We start from the raw sequence: 21,615 nt of genomic DNA, 5'->3' as shown, positions 1-21,615 counted from the left end.
GGGGGTTTTTACTGAATGCTAAAAAATAAACTCATACTTACTTAAGATAAACATCCAATTGCTCTTGTGGCAGATTCAGCACCTTTAATACAGTTCATTACTAAAACTCTTCTTCCTTCACTGTTAAAACCACAAGTTATTATTTCTTCTGTTTAGAAATTATGTTTTACATTTCTTTTAAAGATACATGCTCTTTGAAGAACTGTTTATTTTTAGTGTCCCTTAAACTAGAAGATACAAATTACTTTGATTCGTAACTTCAAAGACTGACTACAGAGGAAAATCATGTAGGTTAATAATATTGTGTGCTCCAAGGCATTAATCCATTCTATTTTGCAATTCTTAATGAATAAACATACCTACTAAACTGATATTCAATTTAAATTATTTTCAACTATTTTCAGTGGATGATAGTTGAGGTTTGATTGTTGCAACAAGAGTTAAAAATTGTATTATCATTACAATTCTGTCCATCACACACTTCTGTAGGAAATAAATGTCTTATTCAAGGTGTATCCAAGTAAAACTTGTGGTATAGTCACATGAAATGCACTACAATTATGTATTTTTGCTCACAGGCCTGTATTACAAAAAAAAAATCACTTTAATACACTTCACTTTAATCACTTTAATATTTAAGGTATTAAATCCATTTAATTCAAGGAAATACTGGTTTATCTCTTCCTCAAAGGATTCTACTCACTAAGTTCTGGAAAAGGACACCAACACTTGAAGAGAAGTAGTGGACTTCTCCCAGGAGGACACATCCTGTGACAAATTCTCTGGGGAAACAGTCTTTTGCTAGTATTCTAGTCTCAGAGAAATCTTGGAATGATGCACTTAAACATTAAAATCTAAGGAACTAAAATGACATTGACTTAATAGCGTTAGGTTTATGGTTGGACTCAATCTTAAGGGTCTTTTCCAACCTACATGATTCTATGATTCTGTTCTTTGATGTCAAGACCTCCAGTATTCTGCAATTCACTTTCCATGGACCTATTCAAATTGACAAAGGTAATTTAAATAAGAGGAATCTGTAAAATAGCTGATTAAAAATTTTATTGCAAACACAGCTATATTCTAAATACCCCTTAATTCACTCTTTTCTCCAACTTCCTACTGTGTATGTTCTCATGATAGGCATCAGCATTGGCTGAATGCAGAGTCTGGAGCTTGAATAGAATAATCTAAATATTGTGACAACTTTCTATTCTTCTCTGAACTCTTTGTGTTGCTCAGACAAACTTCATTTCAGGCCTTCATGCTCTCCTCATCATGAAGGAAATGAGCCCCCACCTTTCATTGTAGTCACAGATCAGACAAAAGTAATGCTTCCTTAAAAGGTTTTGGGAAAAGGCTATTTTGGAATCACGGTAGCAAAGCGGGGGGCTGTCTTCACATCAGCTCTAAGACATACAGACACACAAAGAGTACTCACAAACAATAATACCCATTGCAGTTGTTATAGTATGTGCTACTGGACACCACAGAACATCATCACTCTGAAAATTTAAAAATCTTATCACCTTGCTTTTATAACAACAAAACCTCCTATGGAGTTTTGAGAATACCATGGGAATATTTTATATTACCTTAAATTGCTCCAGAGGAGCTGAGAACAGAATTGTAATTAATCCAGGCCACTTGTTCTCATGAGCGGCCATTGCAACTCTTATGACACATCCTATTCAAATGCAAAGATGATATAACTGAGAACACAAAGCTAAAACTATTTGTTGGCAGACTGAACAAGTAACAACTAACAGTGCTGCAGGTGTAGATACCAGAACTGGTTCCTCATATGCTAGCTTGGATCTAGGTGGTTTTCTTAGCTCACGATGCAGCATAGTGTTGATGCAGTACATCATTTGCAAAGCCCATGGAAATCAGATACATCATTTTCATATAGCATTGTGCTTTGAACTAATAAGCACTGCTGGATGGAAGGCAGTGCTGTGCAGATCAAAGACTCAAGAGTCCTAAGCTCAGAGTTCACCTTTTCAAACTGATACAAAAATGACCTCTAGGAAAAAAACCCCACAGAACAGCAAAATAACTATTCCAAATTATAGCTGCAGTATCCTAGAGGAACTCCTGTACCAGATTAAGGGTTCTCAGAGTGTTGTGAACACTTTCTCCTTTCACCAGCTCTCAATCTTCCCTGAGCATCACAGAAAGAGAAGCTGCCTAATTTGCATCAAAGTATCTGAAAAGTTCCCTCTGATGGCAGATTTTGAACTAACTGGAGAACAGTAACATGCCAATATAGGAAAAGGTTGTTATCAAGACAGAAGTCTTGACAAGGGGTCTGGAGCTCAAAGAAGAGAAAGATCAAAACTTTAAAGGCAGAGATGTCAGGTTCTGGTTACACAGGTAAAGCAACACCTTTCTTCCTTATACTAGTGCTTTTCTGCCACCTACTGATACCTTTCAGCTCCCTCTTCTACCTGGCAGTTTACTCGTTAAGATATTCAATAGATGAGTAGGCAACTCAGCTAGCTGCTTCTTCTGGCATCTGCGCATGCAATTATACATTTCTTTGAAATTCCTAGAATTTTAAAAATCTACAGCTCTTCAAGTAAGCGACCAATGAATAGCCCTGTGCACAGCTGTCACTGATAGGGCAGCACATATGTGGATATATAAGCTTACAAGAAAGGTCTAAAATAATTTTATAATGGCTATAACTGGAAGTAGTTACTCAGGAAATGATTTTTCAAAAGGCCACCATGCTACAACGGGTTTGAGAATGGAAATAGCAGATACCTCATTATCCATATATTTTATGGCAGTTGTTTACACCTCATTATCAGTATTTGTGTCAGTTGTTTATACTAGTCATTATCATAGGTTTTAATTCCATTTAAGTTCACTGAATGACTTGGGAATCCAGACAATTTTTTTCTGGCCCTAAGGGCAACAATAAAGAAAAAACATAAACACTAGCAAGAAACTCTATAGATAGTCTCCATAAAAATGGTCCTCACAAGCTAGTAACTCCCAGAATACACCCATCCTCTGCATGAAAAGAGTTTAAGAACCAAGAATATCATTGCTAATCTTGCCATAAAGACGGAGTGCTATGAAAATATTTATTAAAAAAAAGTATCCCTAATTTATTAATTTAATGAATGGGAAAGCTTCAGAAAGAGTTGCGAGAAAAATTTACAAGAAAACTTGCATTCTAAACACAGACTGAAGAAAGACAGTTTAACATTGTAAATACAGAGAGTGTTACCAACAGCCTATCAGTGTCTGCACAACAAGAACATATCTAGTATTGGGTCCTAAACGAGCAGATATGGGCATACCAAAACACAATTTCAGGAAGTTGAATCTTGATAAATTTAAACTGGATGTACATGACAGAAATAAAACATTGTGAGTAATTAATTGTTAGGCCAACTCTTCTAGGGTGTGATGGATATTCCATTATGATATCCAATTCTTAAAATGACTAACTGAAAGAGGAGCTATAAGACTTTTAATGAAGGGAAAGACAGAAGTTGGTATCAGTTGGCTTGTTGAAGAAAGTCAACCCAGAATTTCAACAGCAAAAGTATTTCAGAGAATGTCAGGTTTCTTGGGAAATTTCTAACCGTAGCTGAAAAGTTCAACACTTTAGAGAACGCAGAATTTTTCCAAAACCAGAAACATTTTACGGGAATAATGTCCATTCTTCTTTAGTGCTATTGCCTTTGCTGACTCTTGCTCTGCCTCAGAGCTTCATCTCTCATGATAAATTATGGCAGCTCAGATAAGGGCTCACAATGTTTCATGGTATATACAGTCCTGTCCATAAGGAATGTGTGAGAAGTCTTCCAGTCTACAAAAATCCACGTGCTAGATGCAGTATCTAATCAAAATGTTAGTTTTCAACTACATTTTAAAGTTTTTCCTCAGAGCTTCACTTTGAGGACATACAAAGTTGACAGAAAAAGAGTTTCGTTTGTTCAAAATATCATAATACCTAGCCCTAATACCTACGAGTAAAATTTTGGATCACATACTTTGTACTGTTAACTAATATATCTAATATGCTTCTAATTACAATTAATCCAAATGTGTTAAAAGTAGGAAATAAAGGAGGTAGCATACATAGATATAAATCAGCACCTAAGATGATAATGAACTAAATTCTCTGCTACATAAACATATAAAGGAACACAAAAGCTGGATTCAGAAAATATTAAGAAAGTCAGAGATTAAAGTTCATACAATTTGTCACATATAGATTAAAAGAAAGACTGTATCTGAAATACTAAATTCCTGAAATACTGCATATAACATCTCCCTATAAATAGAAGTACTTGAAAATAGCAGAAGTTTAACTACCTAAAGTTGTAAATTGCAACAGCTGGAAGCATTTACAGTTTTTAATATCTTCTTCAGTAACAATGTTAAATTCTTCTTGCAGCTTTTCAAGACAAAAGTATTTTGGAATGGTTTGTTCCTTAGGTCCTGCATACCGTGAGAGAATACAAGGACAAGGCTGGAGGATTTTACATACTGTCTCTATTTCAAAATAACTTTTTTTTTTAAAATTAACCTTTACAGTCTTTGCACAAATTTCATCAAGACTTCTGATAGTACATCTTTCTGACTAGCACTAACAGCATAAGCATATGCTAGTCTGTGGCTTATCTGAGCAGAAACTATTTATCAGGCCAAATTGTAATGTCTTTTGGTTGTAAACAAATCCATACTTTTTTTACTGGAGTGAATTTTTATAAGTAAAAGAATAGATTAATGCTTATTCTACTTCCTTTGTTGCACTTTTACTTTAAAATGTACATAAATATTTTTTCTGCATCACAAAAATCATCCAAGAAACAACCAACTGCCCTTTTCTAGTAAGTAGTACTGTAAGTTAAAGATGTTTCTTGCAAAATAATTTCACTTAGTTTTTCTCTTTTCACTGGATTATCAGATACCTACTATCCCCATTAGTTATTAGATGCACCAGATGTACAGAGCACAAGTAGACGAACCATACACGATATGCAGTGTAAATCCAACATACGGCCCGCACATCAGAATTACAGCCTGTATTCTCTCGAGTTAATCTGCATACATGCAATAAACCTAACGCATCCAGAACATCTCAGAGTTACTGAGCATGCACAAGGTATCTGTGCAGCAAGAGATACAGCTTTCTCATCTTGGTTTTATTATTCTGGTACAAGACCTAATCTCAGGCAACAGTTCTGCACTGGGGTTTTGAATAACTATGGTAACTACTTAAGTTTGTTTCCATGTGTTGCTTTTATCTATTACACTTTTTAAAAACATAATTAGCCTTAACTCAGTCCCTGTTATTTGTAATCTTGAAGCCAAGGAACTTGCATGAAAAATATTAATAGTATCTAAAAGTACCCCATCTCCTAACACAGTATAGACAATATGTATTTTCTTCTAGAAAACATGTAAAAAATGTGCTATCAAAATCTGCTAAACATTACCATAATTAATTCCATCATATATGAATACCATCATACATGAATACTCAGGATACCTGGGATCAAGCTCAACTGCTTTGGCCCATTCAGTAAGTTTATGAGTTACTGAGCCACCCAATTCCAGTAGCTATTTCTGCATTTGTATTTCCTGGCACATAAAAATAAAACCATCTAGCATTAATTGCAGAACATTTAAAGGAACAAATGTTTATTGCATCAGAAATTTCTTATAATGTATACAAATTTTAGAACACATTTCCAATTCTGACAGATTAATCAGGTTATCTGCTTTAATATTATAGCTATTAAAAAAAAAAAAACAGAAAGCACTAAGAAACCCTAAAGATAACTAAGAAACCCTAAACATCATACAAACATTTCCCACAGTTCTGAACATCTGAAATCCTAACAGATGAGAATCCCGATGAACCTTAAAAATACATAGTTCATTACCACCTGCATCAAGCAGAATTTATCAGCTGAGAAACAGGTGCTACAGGAAAGCACTTCCTTCATCAGCTGCCCATGATAAAGCATGCATGAGTTTGCCTGGCATCAAAGGATGTAGTTTCTCTTTTTTCCTTTAGAAAGGTAGGTACATCTAAGTCAGAATTTTTTGACAGAAGAAAAAAGCCATTCAATAAAACTGTGCGTGTATGTATTTTTTTAAATTATTTGAAGGTCGCCCTCTTCCCCCTCCAAATGAAGCAAAACTTCCACTTAATTTTAATTGACCATAGCAACTACATGGCTTTCAAACAAAATTTACGCTTAGCTACCTCACAGGCACAGCACCTCACCTGCATTTTAACATCTGAACGGCTGATAAGCATGTGCTTAAGTATTTTCCAGAAGGAGGATGCTTTCTTGAATTTAGAGTTAATGGATGGGAAAAACTCAATCCTCTCAAACCTCCAGAAAACATATAATTCAGAAACAGATAATTAACAAGAACAGGTAGATGTCAGTATTGGCAGCCTGTCAGATCAGAGTTCAGAGAGGATTATTTTTGCAGGGGGGAAAAGACATACCCCTTGGTGTCTCCTTTCAGGATAAAGAGAGTGGTGTTCAGAACCCAACCCAGACTTCATCTGCTTCTTTTAAGCTATTGCTGTCACAAAACTTAATACAGAAATGGTACAATCATGGACTTGGGCACTTCTACTACAAAGCGTGTTACTTTCACTTCAAATAATTTTCTTAAAAACTTTAAGAAAAAAAATTAGCAGTCTCCACAATCCTTACAGGTCTTCATAAGAAACCCTAGGGGGAAAAAGCAGAGCCTTAACAACCACAGACTACTACAGGACTCCATGAGGCAAGGGAAGTGACTTGGACTGAAATCTGTTATAAAAAACTTGAAACAACTTCTCATATAAAAACATTGTGCTGCAGGAGATCCCCAGGTCATTAAGTCCAATACCTTATTATCATAAGCAAGTATGTCATATGAACCCTTTCATCAAATTGCTCTGAAACCTTAGTCTGACAAAGTTTAAAGCTCGCACGTCATGTCTGTGAACTTAAACATATTCATGGACATTTATTCTTACACCAATGCTGTCTTTTAATTTAAATCAGTCTTTCCTTTTCTGGGTTTGTCTTCCTGCTCCACTTAGAGTGACTACAGGAGAGCTACATATCTGTTCCCATCACATGTCTAGAAGCAATGGTAAAGATGGGAACAGAAAGTTGCAGCCACCTCAACCTTCTCTGTAAACCCCTCTGACCATAACTGCTTCCAAATCTTAGTTTCTGCTCAGAAGAGTTGTCCTCACAACCAGCAATACCCAGCATTCTGGTGCACCAGTTCTGTTCTGTGCTCATCCTTCTTGAACACAGGCAACTGGAATTGTACACATTATTCTAGAAAGGTTCTCAGATGGTTTCTCTGTTTCATAATGGAGAGAAAAGAAGAAACAGGAAGGAAAAAAAATACTTATCTACCCCTGTTACAATTAAGAAACTCAGAGGAGAAAAATCCTTTATGGCCTGAACAAACAAGAGAAACCACAAAGTGTCTGTGATTCTGATAGACTGAGAAATTTCCAAGCAAAATCCTTACACTAATACATATTAGTGGTCTAACAATCTAACTGTTCCTATCACGGGGCTGGATAACATTTAATATTCCTTTGTATTTGGTTCAGAAGTTTATAAGAAATAAATCAAAGAAGGCTACCTACACCTTAGAAATGAATCCATCACATATTTCCAGACTACAAAGCAATCAAAAACTGAAGTGATTTGTAGGAATTCAGGCAAGTTAACTTAACTGAATTCCACTGGATACTTACAAAAGTGTAGCCCTATTAACTTGGGCTTCAGCATGATGTCTAAAAGGATGAAGTCACCTAGTAAATACTAAGGTGGATAACATTCATGGAATTCTACACTGCAAAGGATACTGCCTTCAGTACTGGGGCTATGAAGTTCAAAATTAGTTTAATAGGCCCATCTAAGCTGCAAATCATATCTTTAAGTTACAACACAAGAAAACACAATGAATTTGCACAACATGCATGTTAGTAACTGAATACTTCCAATGTCTCAATTTGCAAGTTTAACTTGCAGATCACAGCTGAGCTCTGCCTGTTTCAATACATCTTGGCTTTTAACATCATTATTAGTAAGGGCTAAGAATTTTGGCCCACCTTGTCTGGTGACAATTTTCATAGCATCTGGGCACTTCACAACCTTACATGTAATTATTCCAGTAACACCTCATAAGTAATGAGGTGCCACTAAGCCATTTGAGTACAAAAGAGCAGAAAGATGTACCAGTTACAGCATTAGCCACTTTTACTCTGGCATTACAGTTATTTGACCTCTAAATTATTTTCAAAGTCACTGTCCAGAACACAGTTATATTTTGTAGATATACCTCACCCATTTTTTAAGCATTAATAACTTTTTAATGGCTGCAAATGCACATGTGCATAACTGAGTCATGAAGAGATCTGCACTGTTATGTATGAGTGCCATTATCCGGCAGCAGATTCTCAGCAATGATTTTAGATCACTTTCAGATGACTTCGGAAAAATATACTGAAATTTCAGATTATTGAAAGATATTCAGGCTTATTATTGATTTCACTAAGAGTGATTCTGTGTGGTAACAATTCATCCATTTAGTGACAGTTATCTTAAGGTCTAATTTTTATCCAAAACTTGATACATTTAATGTACGATTACGGATACTGTACATAATTTTTACCAAACTATTATCTGGTACTAACACATTACTATTCTTAAAATATATTTAATGAAATTTATCAACCAGGTTTGTAACTGAAGTGATATTTTAAGTAAGTTTGTATCAGTTGAACTAATCACACTCCTGGCATTCAGTTATTTATCGAATCTCTTGTTTTCAATTCTTGAGGACTGATGTCAGCCTCCCTACAAGCAATAGTATCTCTCTGAACCTTAAAGAGAGTTACAACAGGACAATGCATGGCAGAGATACAGTGAAAGTAAATTAGATAACTGTATCTTAAGATTCAGATCAATTTGATACACAAATGCTGAATATCTGATGAATAGCAGTTATCACTTTAAAAATTAACTGTAAGGAAGACACTGATGTTCTAGAGACTGGTTTTCCATTTTAAAATATTTTTATAAAATACTTGTAGCTTCTGAACTTTGTTTCTTCTCCTCAGTTCACACCTTTTGTTGTAGATAGAGTGCAGAACAAACTAACAAGTACAAGTACAGGAATGCTTTGCCATGGTATTTCTTTTTGCCCAAAAATTTCTGTATAATCGCAGAATCAGAATCACGTAAGCCACGCACTTTAGGATGGCTCTGGAATGGATCCAACATTCTTTTTGCTATTCATTCATAATCTGATGGACAAATTAACCCCTTCTATAAGACAAGTTATAGTTGAAACTAACTTACACAGGTAATTACTTCCTTTTCATTACACAACAACATGATAGGGTACACTGACTGCAAAAAGCACCTAAAGTGGCATTTTCCTAAATTACTTGTTAATCTTTATGATTTATAAAGATTCTCCAGTCTGTAACATGATAACAATAAAGTACACATTAACTCAAGAATAAGTGCTGCTCTGAAGGATCTTGGACTACCCAAGAACCCTTACATGAGATGATTACTTTGTATACTACCACAACTTAATTCCAGAGGAAGTAAAGATGCAGAAAAATGGGCAAGGTAAATTATAATAGTCCTCTTTACCAAAGCAGAAAGAACAAGGCATAAATCCTGAACTGTGGACTTCATTTCCAGTTATTCTGTGCTCAAGCACGTGGTTTATAATCCACAGGAGCTACAGAGGAAGCGAGAGGAAGATATTTAGTCAGGAAACAGAAACAAATAGCTGCAGGATGGATGAAGAGTGTCTGAGCAGCAGGGAAGAAAGTCAGCTAGAAATTACTGAAGACTGAATTTATAAGTAGGCCTAACCTAGGAGCCCAGAAATAAAGAAGTCAGAAAAGTTTTTAAAAGCTTTTCTGAACCACTGTTTATTACTGGTCCCAGCTTTCAAGTAGGATACTTGGCAAGTATCTGTACCTAGCTTGACCTGGTTAAAAAAAAAAAAGCACAGTTGCTGTAGGGGGCACCGTAATCCTTGATTTGCTCTAAAAGTGGAGGAATTGTGAAGACATTGTATGTGAACATGCACTTAAGAGAAACTAAAACGGGGCCACAGTGCAGCTACAGCAGGACCAGGACATCTACTTGTCCTAGTAAGTTCCACAAACATACTTCAACTACTGACATAATACAAGTGAGTAACCATTCATATACTTTTTTCATAATATATTTGACACACCTAAATACATATATAAGTTTCCTTACTGATCTCAGTAAAGTAAATATTTATATATCCTAAGGAAAACTTGTTCTTCCAGATGTTACAGAGTGGTATCATTAAGTATACAGCAAGGTATAGAAATGTCACTCTAAATGCACATCACGTATGCTAGATCAGATTTTCCGGTTAATAGCACTGCCATTTTGTGTCTTATGACACAGCATAAGGAACAGAGTAGCTCCAAAAAAAAAAAAATTAATAAAAATGGGTCAGACTACAGGTCTATTAGGCTTTATTCAATCTCCAATAAAGACAATAAAATACATCTGCAGAACAAGTAAATGATACATTCTTTAAGTACTCTTTCAGCATTAGGTAGTCTGTATTTCGTGTACCTGTTAAAATTTAGTACCTTTATGTGCAACAGTTCATAACAGATTTCTTCAATTAGTTTATCCAGTCCCCTTTTGAACTTGTGTAAATTTTTAGACCTAACAATATTCTGGAATATGGTCTTCTACTCTGGGAAGGACTCTCTCCTTCTGTTTGGCACAAACTTGGCCCTAACAGTTCATCTAGCAATGCCTGTCTAACCTTTCTGTTTGAAGAAAAAGGGAACAGTTCTGCATGTTCATCTTCTGCATTCAATTAATGTTTTTATAGACATTCACCATGTTCCTTCCCCTTCTAAGCCATCTCCATTCCAGGTTAGCATATGCTGGTACATTCAACTGCAATTCCTTATATAATAGCATACCTTTAAATTCATCTCAGTATTCTTCTTTTTTGTTTTTCAACAAAGTTTTCCATCTTTGAGATGGGGCCAGAACCGCAATACTATTCAAAAAGATGGGGCAGTCTAGGTTTATTAAGTGGCATAACAATATTCTCTTCTATTCCCTATTCCATTCCTAGTAATTCATAGCACTCATTTCTTCTCTGACCACCACTGAGCACTGATCTGATGTCATCACATCTAACGTAACCATAAAGTTTCAAAACTTGAGAGACTTTTACTAGGTCATAAGCTACCACTGTGCACAAGGAGACAGAATTATTGTTTCCTCTATGCCATCTGCCATTTTCTTCCTTAGTCATGCAAATCTGCAATTGTCAAGTTTGTTTTTTGACTTTTATCACTTTGCATAGCTTAGGACTGTAAACAAACTTTGCTTCATGTTCTTATTCACCTTCTCACCAGATACTGCAATATTCCCTAGCTCACACTCTCCAGCTGTAATAGCAATGATAGGAACCTAGCTTCTTGCTTTTTTCTGAGTTTCAAATGCATCTGAGGGGAAAAAGTTCCAAACAAAAGAAACATTTCTAGTCAATATATATATCAACTACTTTTACTAGAAGTGATACATCTGCACTCCAAGTAATATAAAACATGCACCTGAAACTACAAAAATTTGAACAAGTAGTAACACTTCACAGAAGCCCATTTGCAAACACATTGTTTCTGATCTCAGTCATAAGCATCTATAGATGCTCATGCAAACAATTGTTTGAATAAATGTATACTGTACAATGAATTTGCATTTCATAGAAGATTTGTGCTTTGAGTGTATATTTCTGAAAAACATACTTGAAAGAGACTGCTTCCATGCTAGAATACTTATCTGCAAACTCACATGATTATCTGTTGTATAGCTGTATATGTTTGAATTGTCCCATTTTATCAGTTAAGAATTTACTTTTTTGGGTGCATGAGTATTTTCTCCAGTTTCATATTGAGCAAACTATCAGCATCCAGCAATAAAACAAATAATCCATTACACTACAAGGTGCAACATCCAAGCAAAATGGTCAGACAACTGTGGGCGCTGTTACTCCCCCTTTCCCTCTTTCTTTACTGTGGGAAAAAGTTATACTATACTGTACGTACAGTAAATGCTTGTAAAATGAGAGTTATACAGAGAATGTCACACAAAGTTTAGCAATTTCATATAGGATTATTTTTTATTTTAAGTGAAGAAAATCTGCAATCTTTTATAAGTTCTCAGTGTATTTAGCTGTAAGTATTTATAAAAAACCAGACTGAAAACATACAGTCTTAAAAGAAAAACTGAAGCTGAAAGTAATATATTCTAGATGTGGTAAGCTTGATTATTTTCAAAGTTATACTATCTTATTTGCCATTTGTAGTCATCTACAGTCTTTCTGCTTACTCTGCTTGTTTCCAAATTTTCTCCTACTTTTTGTAGCACTCTGTTTTAATAACCTGGAATAAAAAAATCCTACAAAGTAACTGACAAGAAGGTTCTACAGAACTCAACTAACTGAAAGTACATTACACAATCCAAGTAAAGCCTAATTTTTTTTAATTGCAGTTTTAACTTATATCTGAAGGTTTAGTATACATTGGGTCTGGTTTTGTTAGACCATTCACTTTGAAAAATGACTTTAAGACAGTTTAAGACAACTGAGCACATCTGCCATAAAAATTTGTCAAAAAAATAATCGAGAAGTATGTTTAAATGCAGTCACAGTAGGGGCTAGATAGTAGCGCAACTGCATCTTTATTGGTTTTAAACTGCCAAAAGACAGAAGCCTAACTATGACAGCATGGAACTCAGTGCAGTGGAAGATGTTCTCTGTTCCTCCTGCTGAGACTTCAGTTTGGCAGACCTTGTCTGATAAATAACTGTAAGAAAAGGGAAGGAGTAACTCCTCCTCACCACATTCACACAAAATTCAATGCAACACCAGAAAGTATTAGAAAAATTACCTCTGCCAAGTTTTGACTCACAAATTCAAACTATTTAAAGCTTAAACTCTCCTTTACAAAACAGTGAGTCCTCCTCTGTTTAACAACTTAAGAACCACCCTGTCCAACATGACATCAATTATTCTCTACTACTGCACTACTACTTACAAAATGCTCCATCTGCAGGAGAAATAGACAACTGCAGGGATGATCAGTTGGTTTCAAACACTAGCCAAAAAGCATTCTTGCCCTTCTTTTATTATAATCTGCTATAATCTAAAAAAGGAGATACCATTTAAAGCGGCTAAATTAGCATATGATTTTCATGCATCTGAAAGAACCACTCCCTTAAAAGAAAGCAAGATTGATATCACCGAAACACCTCTCCAGTTTAAATTCTATAGTGTAAACTTCAGATTTGAATGATAAATTCGCAATTAACAACTTCCAAATGTTTAACAAGCATTGCCTGTTAATTAGCAAGGCCAATATAAATCAAATATCTCCAACACAGTTTTGAAATTCAGGTTTGACAAGACTTAAAATACTTTTTATACAAGCTAGTGTTGAACAACGATGGATACTCAGATTACACTTTTCAAATAATTTCATGCTGAAGCAAGACTAAAGCAGCAGAACACCACACATCCTCAAACCTGTTATAGTCACAGAACTGATGCTAGGTGAATTGAGATGAGAAAACACAGAGGTATCTCAATTTTTTTAATTTAACCCAGTATTTTGTTCTGTGCTTTGACACTGAAGATATCTGCAGTGTATATAAATACTTCCCTCCCTCACCCCACCTGAAGTTTTCTCCTATTCCTTCTGGTCAGTGTTGTAGCTCAAGAACTCTTGAAACACAAAAGTACAGTCAGAAATGCCAAATTATTAGCCCTTTTTAAGCAATGATAATATATACTAAATCAACGCATCCTTAAAACGGTACTTGGTTTTATAGTCTCTCCAAGCAAGTGCTACTGGCCTCTGCATGCACATACTCAGGACTGCTGGAAACAGGGTACAGAAATAAATAAGTCTTTGTCTGCAACAGTTGCATGTGTGACATACATACCACTTCAAAGTGGCACGCCTGTGCAGCTCATAATCCTGCTTGTATGAAGGTCCAAACTTAACCCAAACAGTAAGTATCTCCACATGGGCCACTTCTGTTCATGGAATCACAGAATGTCTCAAGGGAAGGGACCCATAAGGATCAGCATCCAACTCCTTGCTCCTCACAGGACTACCTAAAACTAAACCATATGACTAAAAGAGTCACGTTCATCATGCTTCATGGCAGCTTCCTTCTGTACATGGTAATAGACCTTGTGTCCACCTTCTATTTTCCAGCCACTGTACTGACACTGTTCAGGTAGGTGGAAAGTTGAGGCTGAGGTGATGGGGATGGGAAAGACACCAGCATGGGTTTCTCATTTAAGGAAATGAAAGTATTTACAGAGGTTTGGAGGCATCCCTCCTCAGAAATAAGGCCTCATATACCATCTGGAGCTAGTATTACTGCTGATGAGTGAATATGAGGAAATTAAATTCAGAAACCTCTACCTTAAATCATGGGAATTGCCACCAAGTTCAATGGGACCATTCAATGTAAGCATGTAAAAATAAAAATTAACAGACTTCTAGCTGACTGCTTAAGTTTTGCTGCACAATAGCAGGAAATATGTAAATAAGTATTTTTATTGTACTACCTTCCTGTAGGTTCTGATTTACAAGTTCTTCTATTTGTGGTCTACCAACATACTCAATGTCTTCAGTAAACTACGAAAAACAAATCAGGCAAAACTTTCAATGCTTTAAAATAAAATGTAAATCCCATATAATTTTTTCCTGTATGTTAACTGTTTGACCAACTGCTGTCACATTTTTATTAGTGAATATAAATATTAACAAACTAAAATGTCAAATGTTTCCGATATTTGAGATTTACCATTTATTGTTAACTTCCAGATGGATTATTTTCTGATACAAAAAATTGGGAGCGTGAATTAGCCATGGGCTAGTTCCTAGCATACAATTGACAACTGAAGACATTTTTAGTGCAGTCCCGACCATGCAATTTGCTCCCTCTGGTGGTTACAGCTCAAATCTGTGTTTCAGAGCAGATTGCAAAGGGGGAAGGTGTTTCTGAATGGAGACTAGCACTTTATAGAATGAAAATAAGGACTTTTTTTGATCTGCATTGTTTCTGACTTATTCTTATATTCTTAAAAAAATATCAGACTAAAGTGCAGGCTTCTTAGTTCACAATCACAATACAGGAAGCGATATTAATAACCAGTAAAATGCTGTAAAGAACCTATCACTTTTAAATCAGTATTTAACATTAATCAGGAATATTACCTAGTAGCACACTGTACCATTAAAAAGAGAACACAGCTACTGTTCAGACAGCTGTTTTAAATTTGTCCCAAATGTCAAAGTTAGCTTTTAGAAGATAATTGGTTTACAGCACAGCTCAGCTGTGAGTACTTGACCTTCCTTCAATCTAACAATATAATCAAGCTGCATACAAACATCCCTCTAAGACACACATATTTCTTTGAAAAAACCCAAGTCAAATCACTGGATGCAAGTTTTCCCTTTTCAAAAGGGACTCTGCTCTCATCAGCTACACAGATGAAATACACACTACTTGCATTCAAAAACAAAATAAGAACTATTACAGATTTATACCAGCATTGCTATTAACAGAATTTCATATTTTCTACTTTTCAATTTTCATTTACATCCCAAAGACTCTTCTTTGATTAAAAATAATAAAGACTCCACAACTTCAAAGAATGATTCAATTAAAAATGTAAGTGCTCACCTGTTGTTTAGTAACTATACAGGAGATCAAAAAAGTGGTCATACTAAAAGAAATAGGCAAAATAAAATGAACTGGTAAGAATTCATCAGTTTCTATTGAAAGCCAAGAGGAATAATCCAATACAAAAAAGCATCAGAAGCAGCATATGAAAAGTATATTTGTAAGCTTCATAAATGAGGCATCTCAAAACTGCTCTATGATAGCACTTAGTCTAGGACAACAGTGAAGAAAGTCTTCGAGGAAATAAGATACAACAGAGCAAAGAAGAACAAACTCAAAATATTTGCTTTAAATATTTAATGTACATGATCCATGTTACAATGATACAGTATCAAGTAGATGTCAAAACATATTAATAAACAAATTATGACGACCAACATTACAACAGCTGTTTCACTGTAAATCATGGTTTAAGTTTTCAAAACACGCTTCGAGTACTGACAACCATTCTGGCTGTTGCCCACTGATGACAACTCAGAGTAGCGTGTGGGAGTACACAGGAAAAATTAAGCAAACCAAACAGCACCACTCAATGAAATTTCAAGGACACTAAAAAGAAAAATAAATTGGCATAAGCAAGGAATATGATTAACTGTTTTTTAAGTCTCCATTACTTGACTGAGAAGATGGTCTATTTTGAAACATCTAATTAGAAAAGAATTTGACATTAGCTCTAGCTGTGAAGGAGATACTCTATTTAATTCATGCTGCTATGATATCTGACACTACACTGAAGTGACAGTGAAGAAAAGCACAAGCTTTAGGAATGCCCCATAACTTCAAAGTACATTTAGTGCTACTACCAGAAAACTGCATCTAAATAGGGTTGAGTGATAAGGAGAACCTCACCTGAACTTAGCTTTTGTGACCTACAGATGAAAAGGCTTACTGCACAGACTAACACCTTTTATTTTTTTTTTTCAATCAAATACAGAAAATACAAAATCTCAAAGAAAACTGTACAGGCAACAGAATGGTAAATTCTGACAGAACTAAAGCAATGCATATTCTTCAAGCCACATACACTCATACAAGGTACTTTTTAGTAACAAAGCTGCACTATGCAAGAAATGTACCTCACACTTACAAAAGGCAAAAGGTATCCTGAAAAAGTAGCCACTGTAAAAAATTAACTAGAAGTTGGGGGGGGGGGGGGGGGGTGGAGAATCAAACTGCAGATAAAATTCCATGTAAATGTAGAGCAAAAAGAGCAGGTATAATCCTTGGTTGTAGAAACAGTAACAATTTAAGACTGCAGAGGAATTGCACATCTATATAGTACTGACCAAACCAACACTAACACAACTTAAGGTCCATATTTTAAAACACGACAGAGGAAAACAAGAAACAATGCAGTAAAAAGCTGCAAAACAATTATTAAAAGGCTGGAAAAGTTTCTTACAGAAATATTTGAGAACTGTAATGAATTATGGAGTATTCAAATCATATTTCAATCTTCTTAAGCACACTAAAGAACTTACCATGTCCACAATGACTACTCTTGTAAAGAAAGAGAAATAAGGCCAAGAAACTGAATACAAACTATAAGTAAAATACTTTAGTGATTAAATATGGGTATAAATTAAGAGGAGGAAGTGGATTCTCCACCTCCAGAGAGATGCAAATACAGCAGAATGCTTGCTTGTATTATAACTTTTAATATAGATTTAAATCAATTCAGTTGAGCAACCTGAGATACAAAGGGACTGATGCTGAAAAATAACATGCTTTCCCACACACACACTATGAAACAAACCTAAAAATAATGCAACACAACAGAATTGAGCAACCATTTCTTCATGTTCAGACAGTAATCAAAGCTATTCAAAGTTTAGACTAAAAATATTCTTGTTATTGTCTAAAATAATGCCATTTTACAAATTTCCAAACAAAAAAAGTGTTATTATAATCCAAATATGACTCAAATTCAAAAGAAACAGAAAATTTAGCATTAACAATTAAAGAAAGCTTGTTTAAAACAAAAATCCAATGACCTTCACTTTGAAGAAAAAGTTATTTTGAAAGGGTCCAAAAGTACTTTCTTACAAAATACAATTTTTAAAACTTCAGGTCCTTAGAGGATAGTTCTGCTAACAGTAATAAATACACTTTGTTGAGAAAATAGCAATATTATTGTTTTAGTAAATTAGGCTTAAAGCCAATTTTATATTGTAAGACCACTAATAGATTTTCTTCTCTAGATGTGTTAAAACCGTGTAACTACTAGAGAAGAGCATCACTGGTTATTTGTACTATTCATGTAACTGGTGTTATTCATACTGACATATAATAAGGCATTCCAAAACTACATACAGGAATCGCAGCATCTTAATTACCTGAGAAATTACAATGATGAAGTATTTTTGCCTTTCAATACAGTGACATTTGGTTATACTCTATTAAAGTGTAACATTAACAAAGCAACTTTTTTTTTTAAAACTCTGTCCTTTAAAGGTTGGGGTTTTTTTCTCCCAAGATTCTTTCTTCTTTCTGGCTAATTAAAAATAGTGCTGTAGAGATGGATTGTATGCTTACTGTTTATAGAATACACATCACTAGAACAGGACTACAATAAAGTTGGTAATAAATTGCTATAATACACAAGGTAACAGCTCAGAAGTCCCTGAAATCAATCAGTGCCTTGACATCCTACTTAAACTGTGGAGCTGAGAAGTTCTGATGACCATCTGCCTTTCCTTGTTTGCACTACCTGGCTGAATGACTACTAATTACCTGTTTGCCTGCTGTACTCTCTCTAACTTGATGTGGCAACCTCTGGAAGTATCCTATGCAAAATATTCAGAAGAGACAGAAACGAGAAAACAGGTATTTTCTTTGTTAAAAATTAGATACCAGACCAAATATGTCAAGCCTTCTTACTCTAGGGCTATGAAGATTATTTTACTTAAACCTTACTATAGGTTCTAAAACTTCTTCCTCTGATGTTGTCTTTGTAACTTACTAGGCAATGACCTGATTGCATTCGCTAAATCATACCTTGCTTAGAAGGACCTTACTGACAAGCATGTTTTCTAGCAAAATAAAGAGGACACTAAACAACTGATATAAGTTATCATTTAAAGTATTAGGTTTCAGAAAGAATACTTTATAGTTAAGCATAAGAAAGTCAAATTCAACTATTCTTCAAAGATGAAGTGTTACAAGAATTTCAAGAATTTATGGCCCTCTTAACAAGAGCACCTCATGATTCCACAAGATTCTTCTAAACAGTTGAGAGTTACACTGTGGTCTTTGGCTTTCCTTCAGATTAAAATATTTTAGGACTACAGGTTTTACATTTTCTTTCTTGAGGACACAGGAATTTTTTTTGTCCATTTCTCAAAGTGAAAAAGACAGCATAGCACTATCATTGCATGAACTCATGAAACATTGATGGCTATGTTATACTTAATGGCTAAACTATGAGTAGCTTTCACAACACTCACTCACAAACCTGAAGAAAACTCAAGACGTAATCTGCATTTTACTATTCTCAGACTGCAGAGAAGTTTTATACTCAGAAATAGAAACAAAAATAACTTGGGAAAACCTCTTGTACTCCTACTGATTAGATTTCACAACAATAAACTTTTCAACAATTGTGTTGTGGTAAGCATGCAAATCAACAGTTATTTCCAAGAAACAAATGCTCTACAGAACCCAACAACTATCCAACTTACTAAAAGATAGAATGCCAGTTTAATTTTCTAAAAAACCACTACTTTACTCTTAGCAGATACAAATTCAATAACCTCTTCAATACATTTCTTTTTGCAGTGCAGTTATAACACAAATGTCTTCATAGAAGCAGTTCAAGCCATTTTCCTACATCGCACTTTTCTCTAAAAGCAGAGAAGGCACCCTATGGCCCACTCCACTCTATACCGAATGCTTCGCGGTTCTTGTGAGCCAACTGCTACAATATCACAAAATAGTAGTGCAGAAAGCCAAATGACGAAATACTGCACAATTCTCTGTCCCCATTCTCTCAAAATAAACTGCACAGGTGTGTTCAAACAGCTCTTAAGCAAAGAGAATGAACATGGACAGAAAACTTAGGGTATAGTTACTTGGTTAAGCTAATAACACCTCACTGAAGGCATGATCAGGTACTGAAGAACTGTTTTCCTGCACATATCAAGTGGATTTAGTTAAGACTGGAGGTTCTACACAGAACTATGTCACAATCTTTCAGTTTCAAATTGAGTTTTGGGGTCACCTGGGGAGCTGTTGCTTTTTGGTTTAAAAAAACATGAAGCTATTTCTGTTCTTACACATTTTAAAAAGATTACAAACCCTCTTTCTAATCTGAACTCTCAGCTCTAAAGCACTAACTAGACACCTTCTGCTCTCATTCCACTGATTTAGTGAGATCAGTTGTGAAACATTTCTTACACAAATGTGGAAAAAAGGCAGAAAGTGAAGATTTCTGGCAAAACAGAACACTTATGGAACACACACATTTGCTGTGTATTTTTCTAGTTCTTACTTTACAGTAGCATGAACAAAAATATGAAATCTGGCATTTTTAAAAGTATTGCATCTGATGACTTTTCATTTTGTTTCCGATCAGGATCCATGTGTTTTAAGTATCAGCATTAAAAAACAAGCAAGTTGTAGCACGCATACTGGAAAAAAGAGCACTGCTTCAGAGCACATTCAATTCAGCAGAGTGAACAAAAAGTTATATAAACATTGCTTTAAAGTGTACAATAAAGGAGTGAAAGTGAAAGAAGCGATAAGACACTAATGTATATTCAGGAGTTATAGTTGGTTTTTTTTTCTCCAGTACATTAACTTAAGGAAAACCAAACACATAAAACTGCTTAAATCTGTAATATTCTAGTCTTAGAAATGTTAAAAGTTTACTGTCTTGACAAATAGAAAAGTTGTCCTGTTTCTCCAATCCCAGCACAATAATTTGACTAAATTGCAGCTCTGTAACTAGTAAACAGGCTTATCAATTATGTAGTAAAGAACGTCTGTTCTGAAATTTAACACTGACAACTTCTGTCTCATATAAAGAATGGGAAACACACAAAGGCTGTTATTCCACAGCATTTGCACATTAATACAGTAGGAGTTATCAACTACTTAATTTTTTTAAATGACAAACACTTGGAGGAATTTCAGAAACGACTTAAACGCCAGCCTGAAAATGAAAATTAAAGCTTAATACCACAGACTGCACAATAAAATAAGTGATCCAGGACTGGGTCACCGATTACCTCTCCTTCACCCCCCCCACCTGCCTTTCATTCTAAAAAGAGGAGGCCATGCCCTCTCACCTATCCACCTTCCGAACAGCAAAACGCGAACAGGATACTGCTGCAAGCCAGAGGCAGCAGGCATGGCACAGGAGATCAATCTGCGGACAGACTCAGTCAAAAAAAAAAAAACCAAAGAAAGCACAGTGAGAAAGAGTCCAGAGCGGCCCCGAGCGCAGGAGCGAGCATCTCTTCCGAGAGGAAAGGCGTGAACGGAGCCGTAGTGCATCTGTCGATGCAAGACGAAGCCAGTATACCCTTCCCGACCCGCCCGCTCCGTGCGTTTCGCCCTCACAGACCCCTTCAAGTCTCCGCAGCCCCGCTGAGCTGCCGGCCACGGCTCACTCAGCAGCTCGGCCGGGCCGCCGAGCCCGAATTCCAGGGCTGCACCTGAGACAAAACCTCCAGCCGAGAAAAAAAAAAAACATACCCGCCTCTCTTCACCCACCCAGCACGGAGCCCGGACGGAGCCGAAGGACCCCTCACCAGCCGCCGCAACAGCCGCGCCCCAGCACCCCCTCCACCCGAAACGGCGCCTGACACAACTTCGC

General features: G+C 35.7%; 1 long non-coding RNA gene across 1 annotated transcript in view; it reads right to left on the bottom strand.

Annotated features, from left to right (window-relative positions):
* The window catches only part of LOC138687738 (uncharacterized), a 28,341-nt gene extending 6,751 nt beyond the window's left edge, over positions 1 to 21,590 (bottom strand). Inside the window, exon 1 of the long non-coding RNA XR_011326875.1 lies at positions 18,531 to 21,590. This is a non-coding gene — a long non-coding RNA (uncharacterized lncRNA). The remainder of the gene's footprint in view (positions 1 to 18,530) is intronic.
* Positions 21,591 to 21,615: the final 25 nt, after the last annotated feature.

The sequence above is a fragment of the Haliaeetus albicilla genome, chromosome 11 (genome assembly GCF_947461875.1).
Source record: "Haliaeetus albicilla chromosome 11, bHalAlb1.1, whole genome shotgun sequence".
Taxonomy (NCBI): Eukaryota; Metazoa; Chordata; class Aves; order Accipitriformes; family Accipitridae; genus Haliaeetus; species Haliaeetus albicilla.
This window is presented reverse-complemented; position numbering and strand designations above follow the sequence as displayed.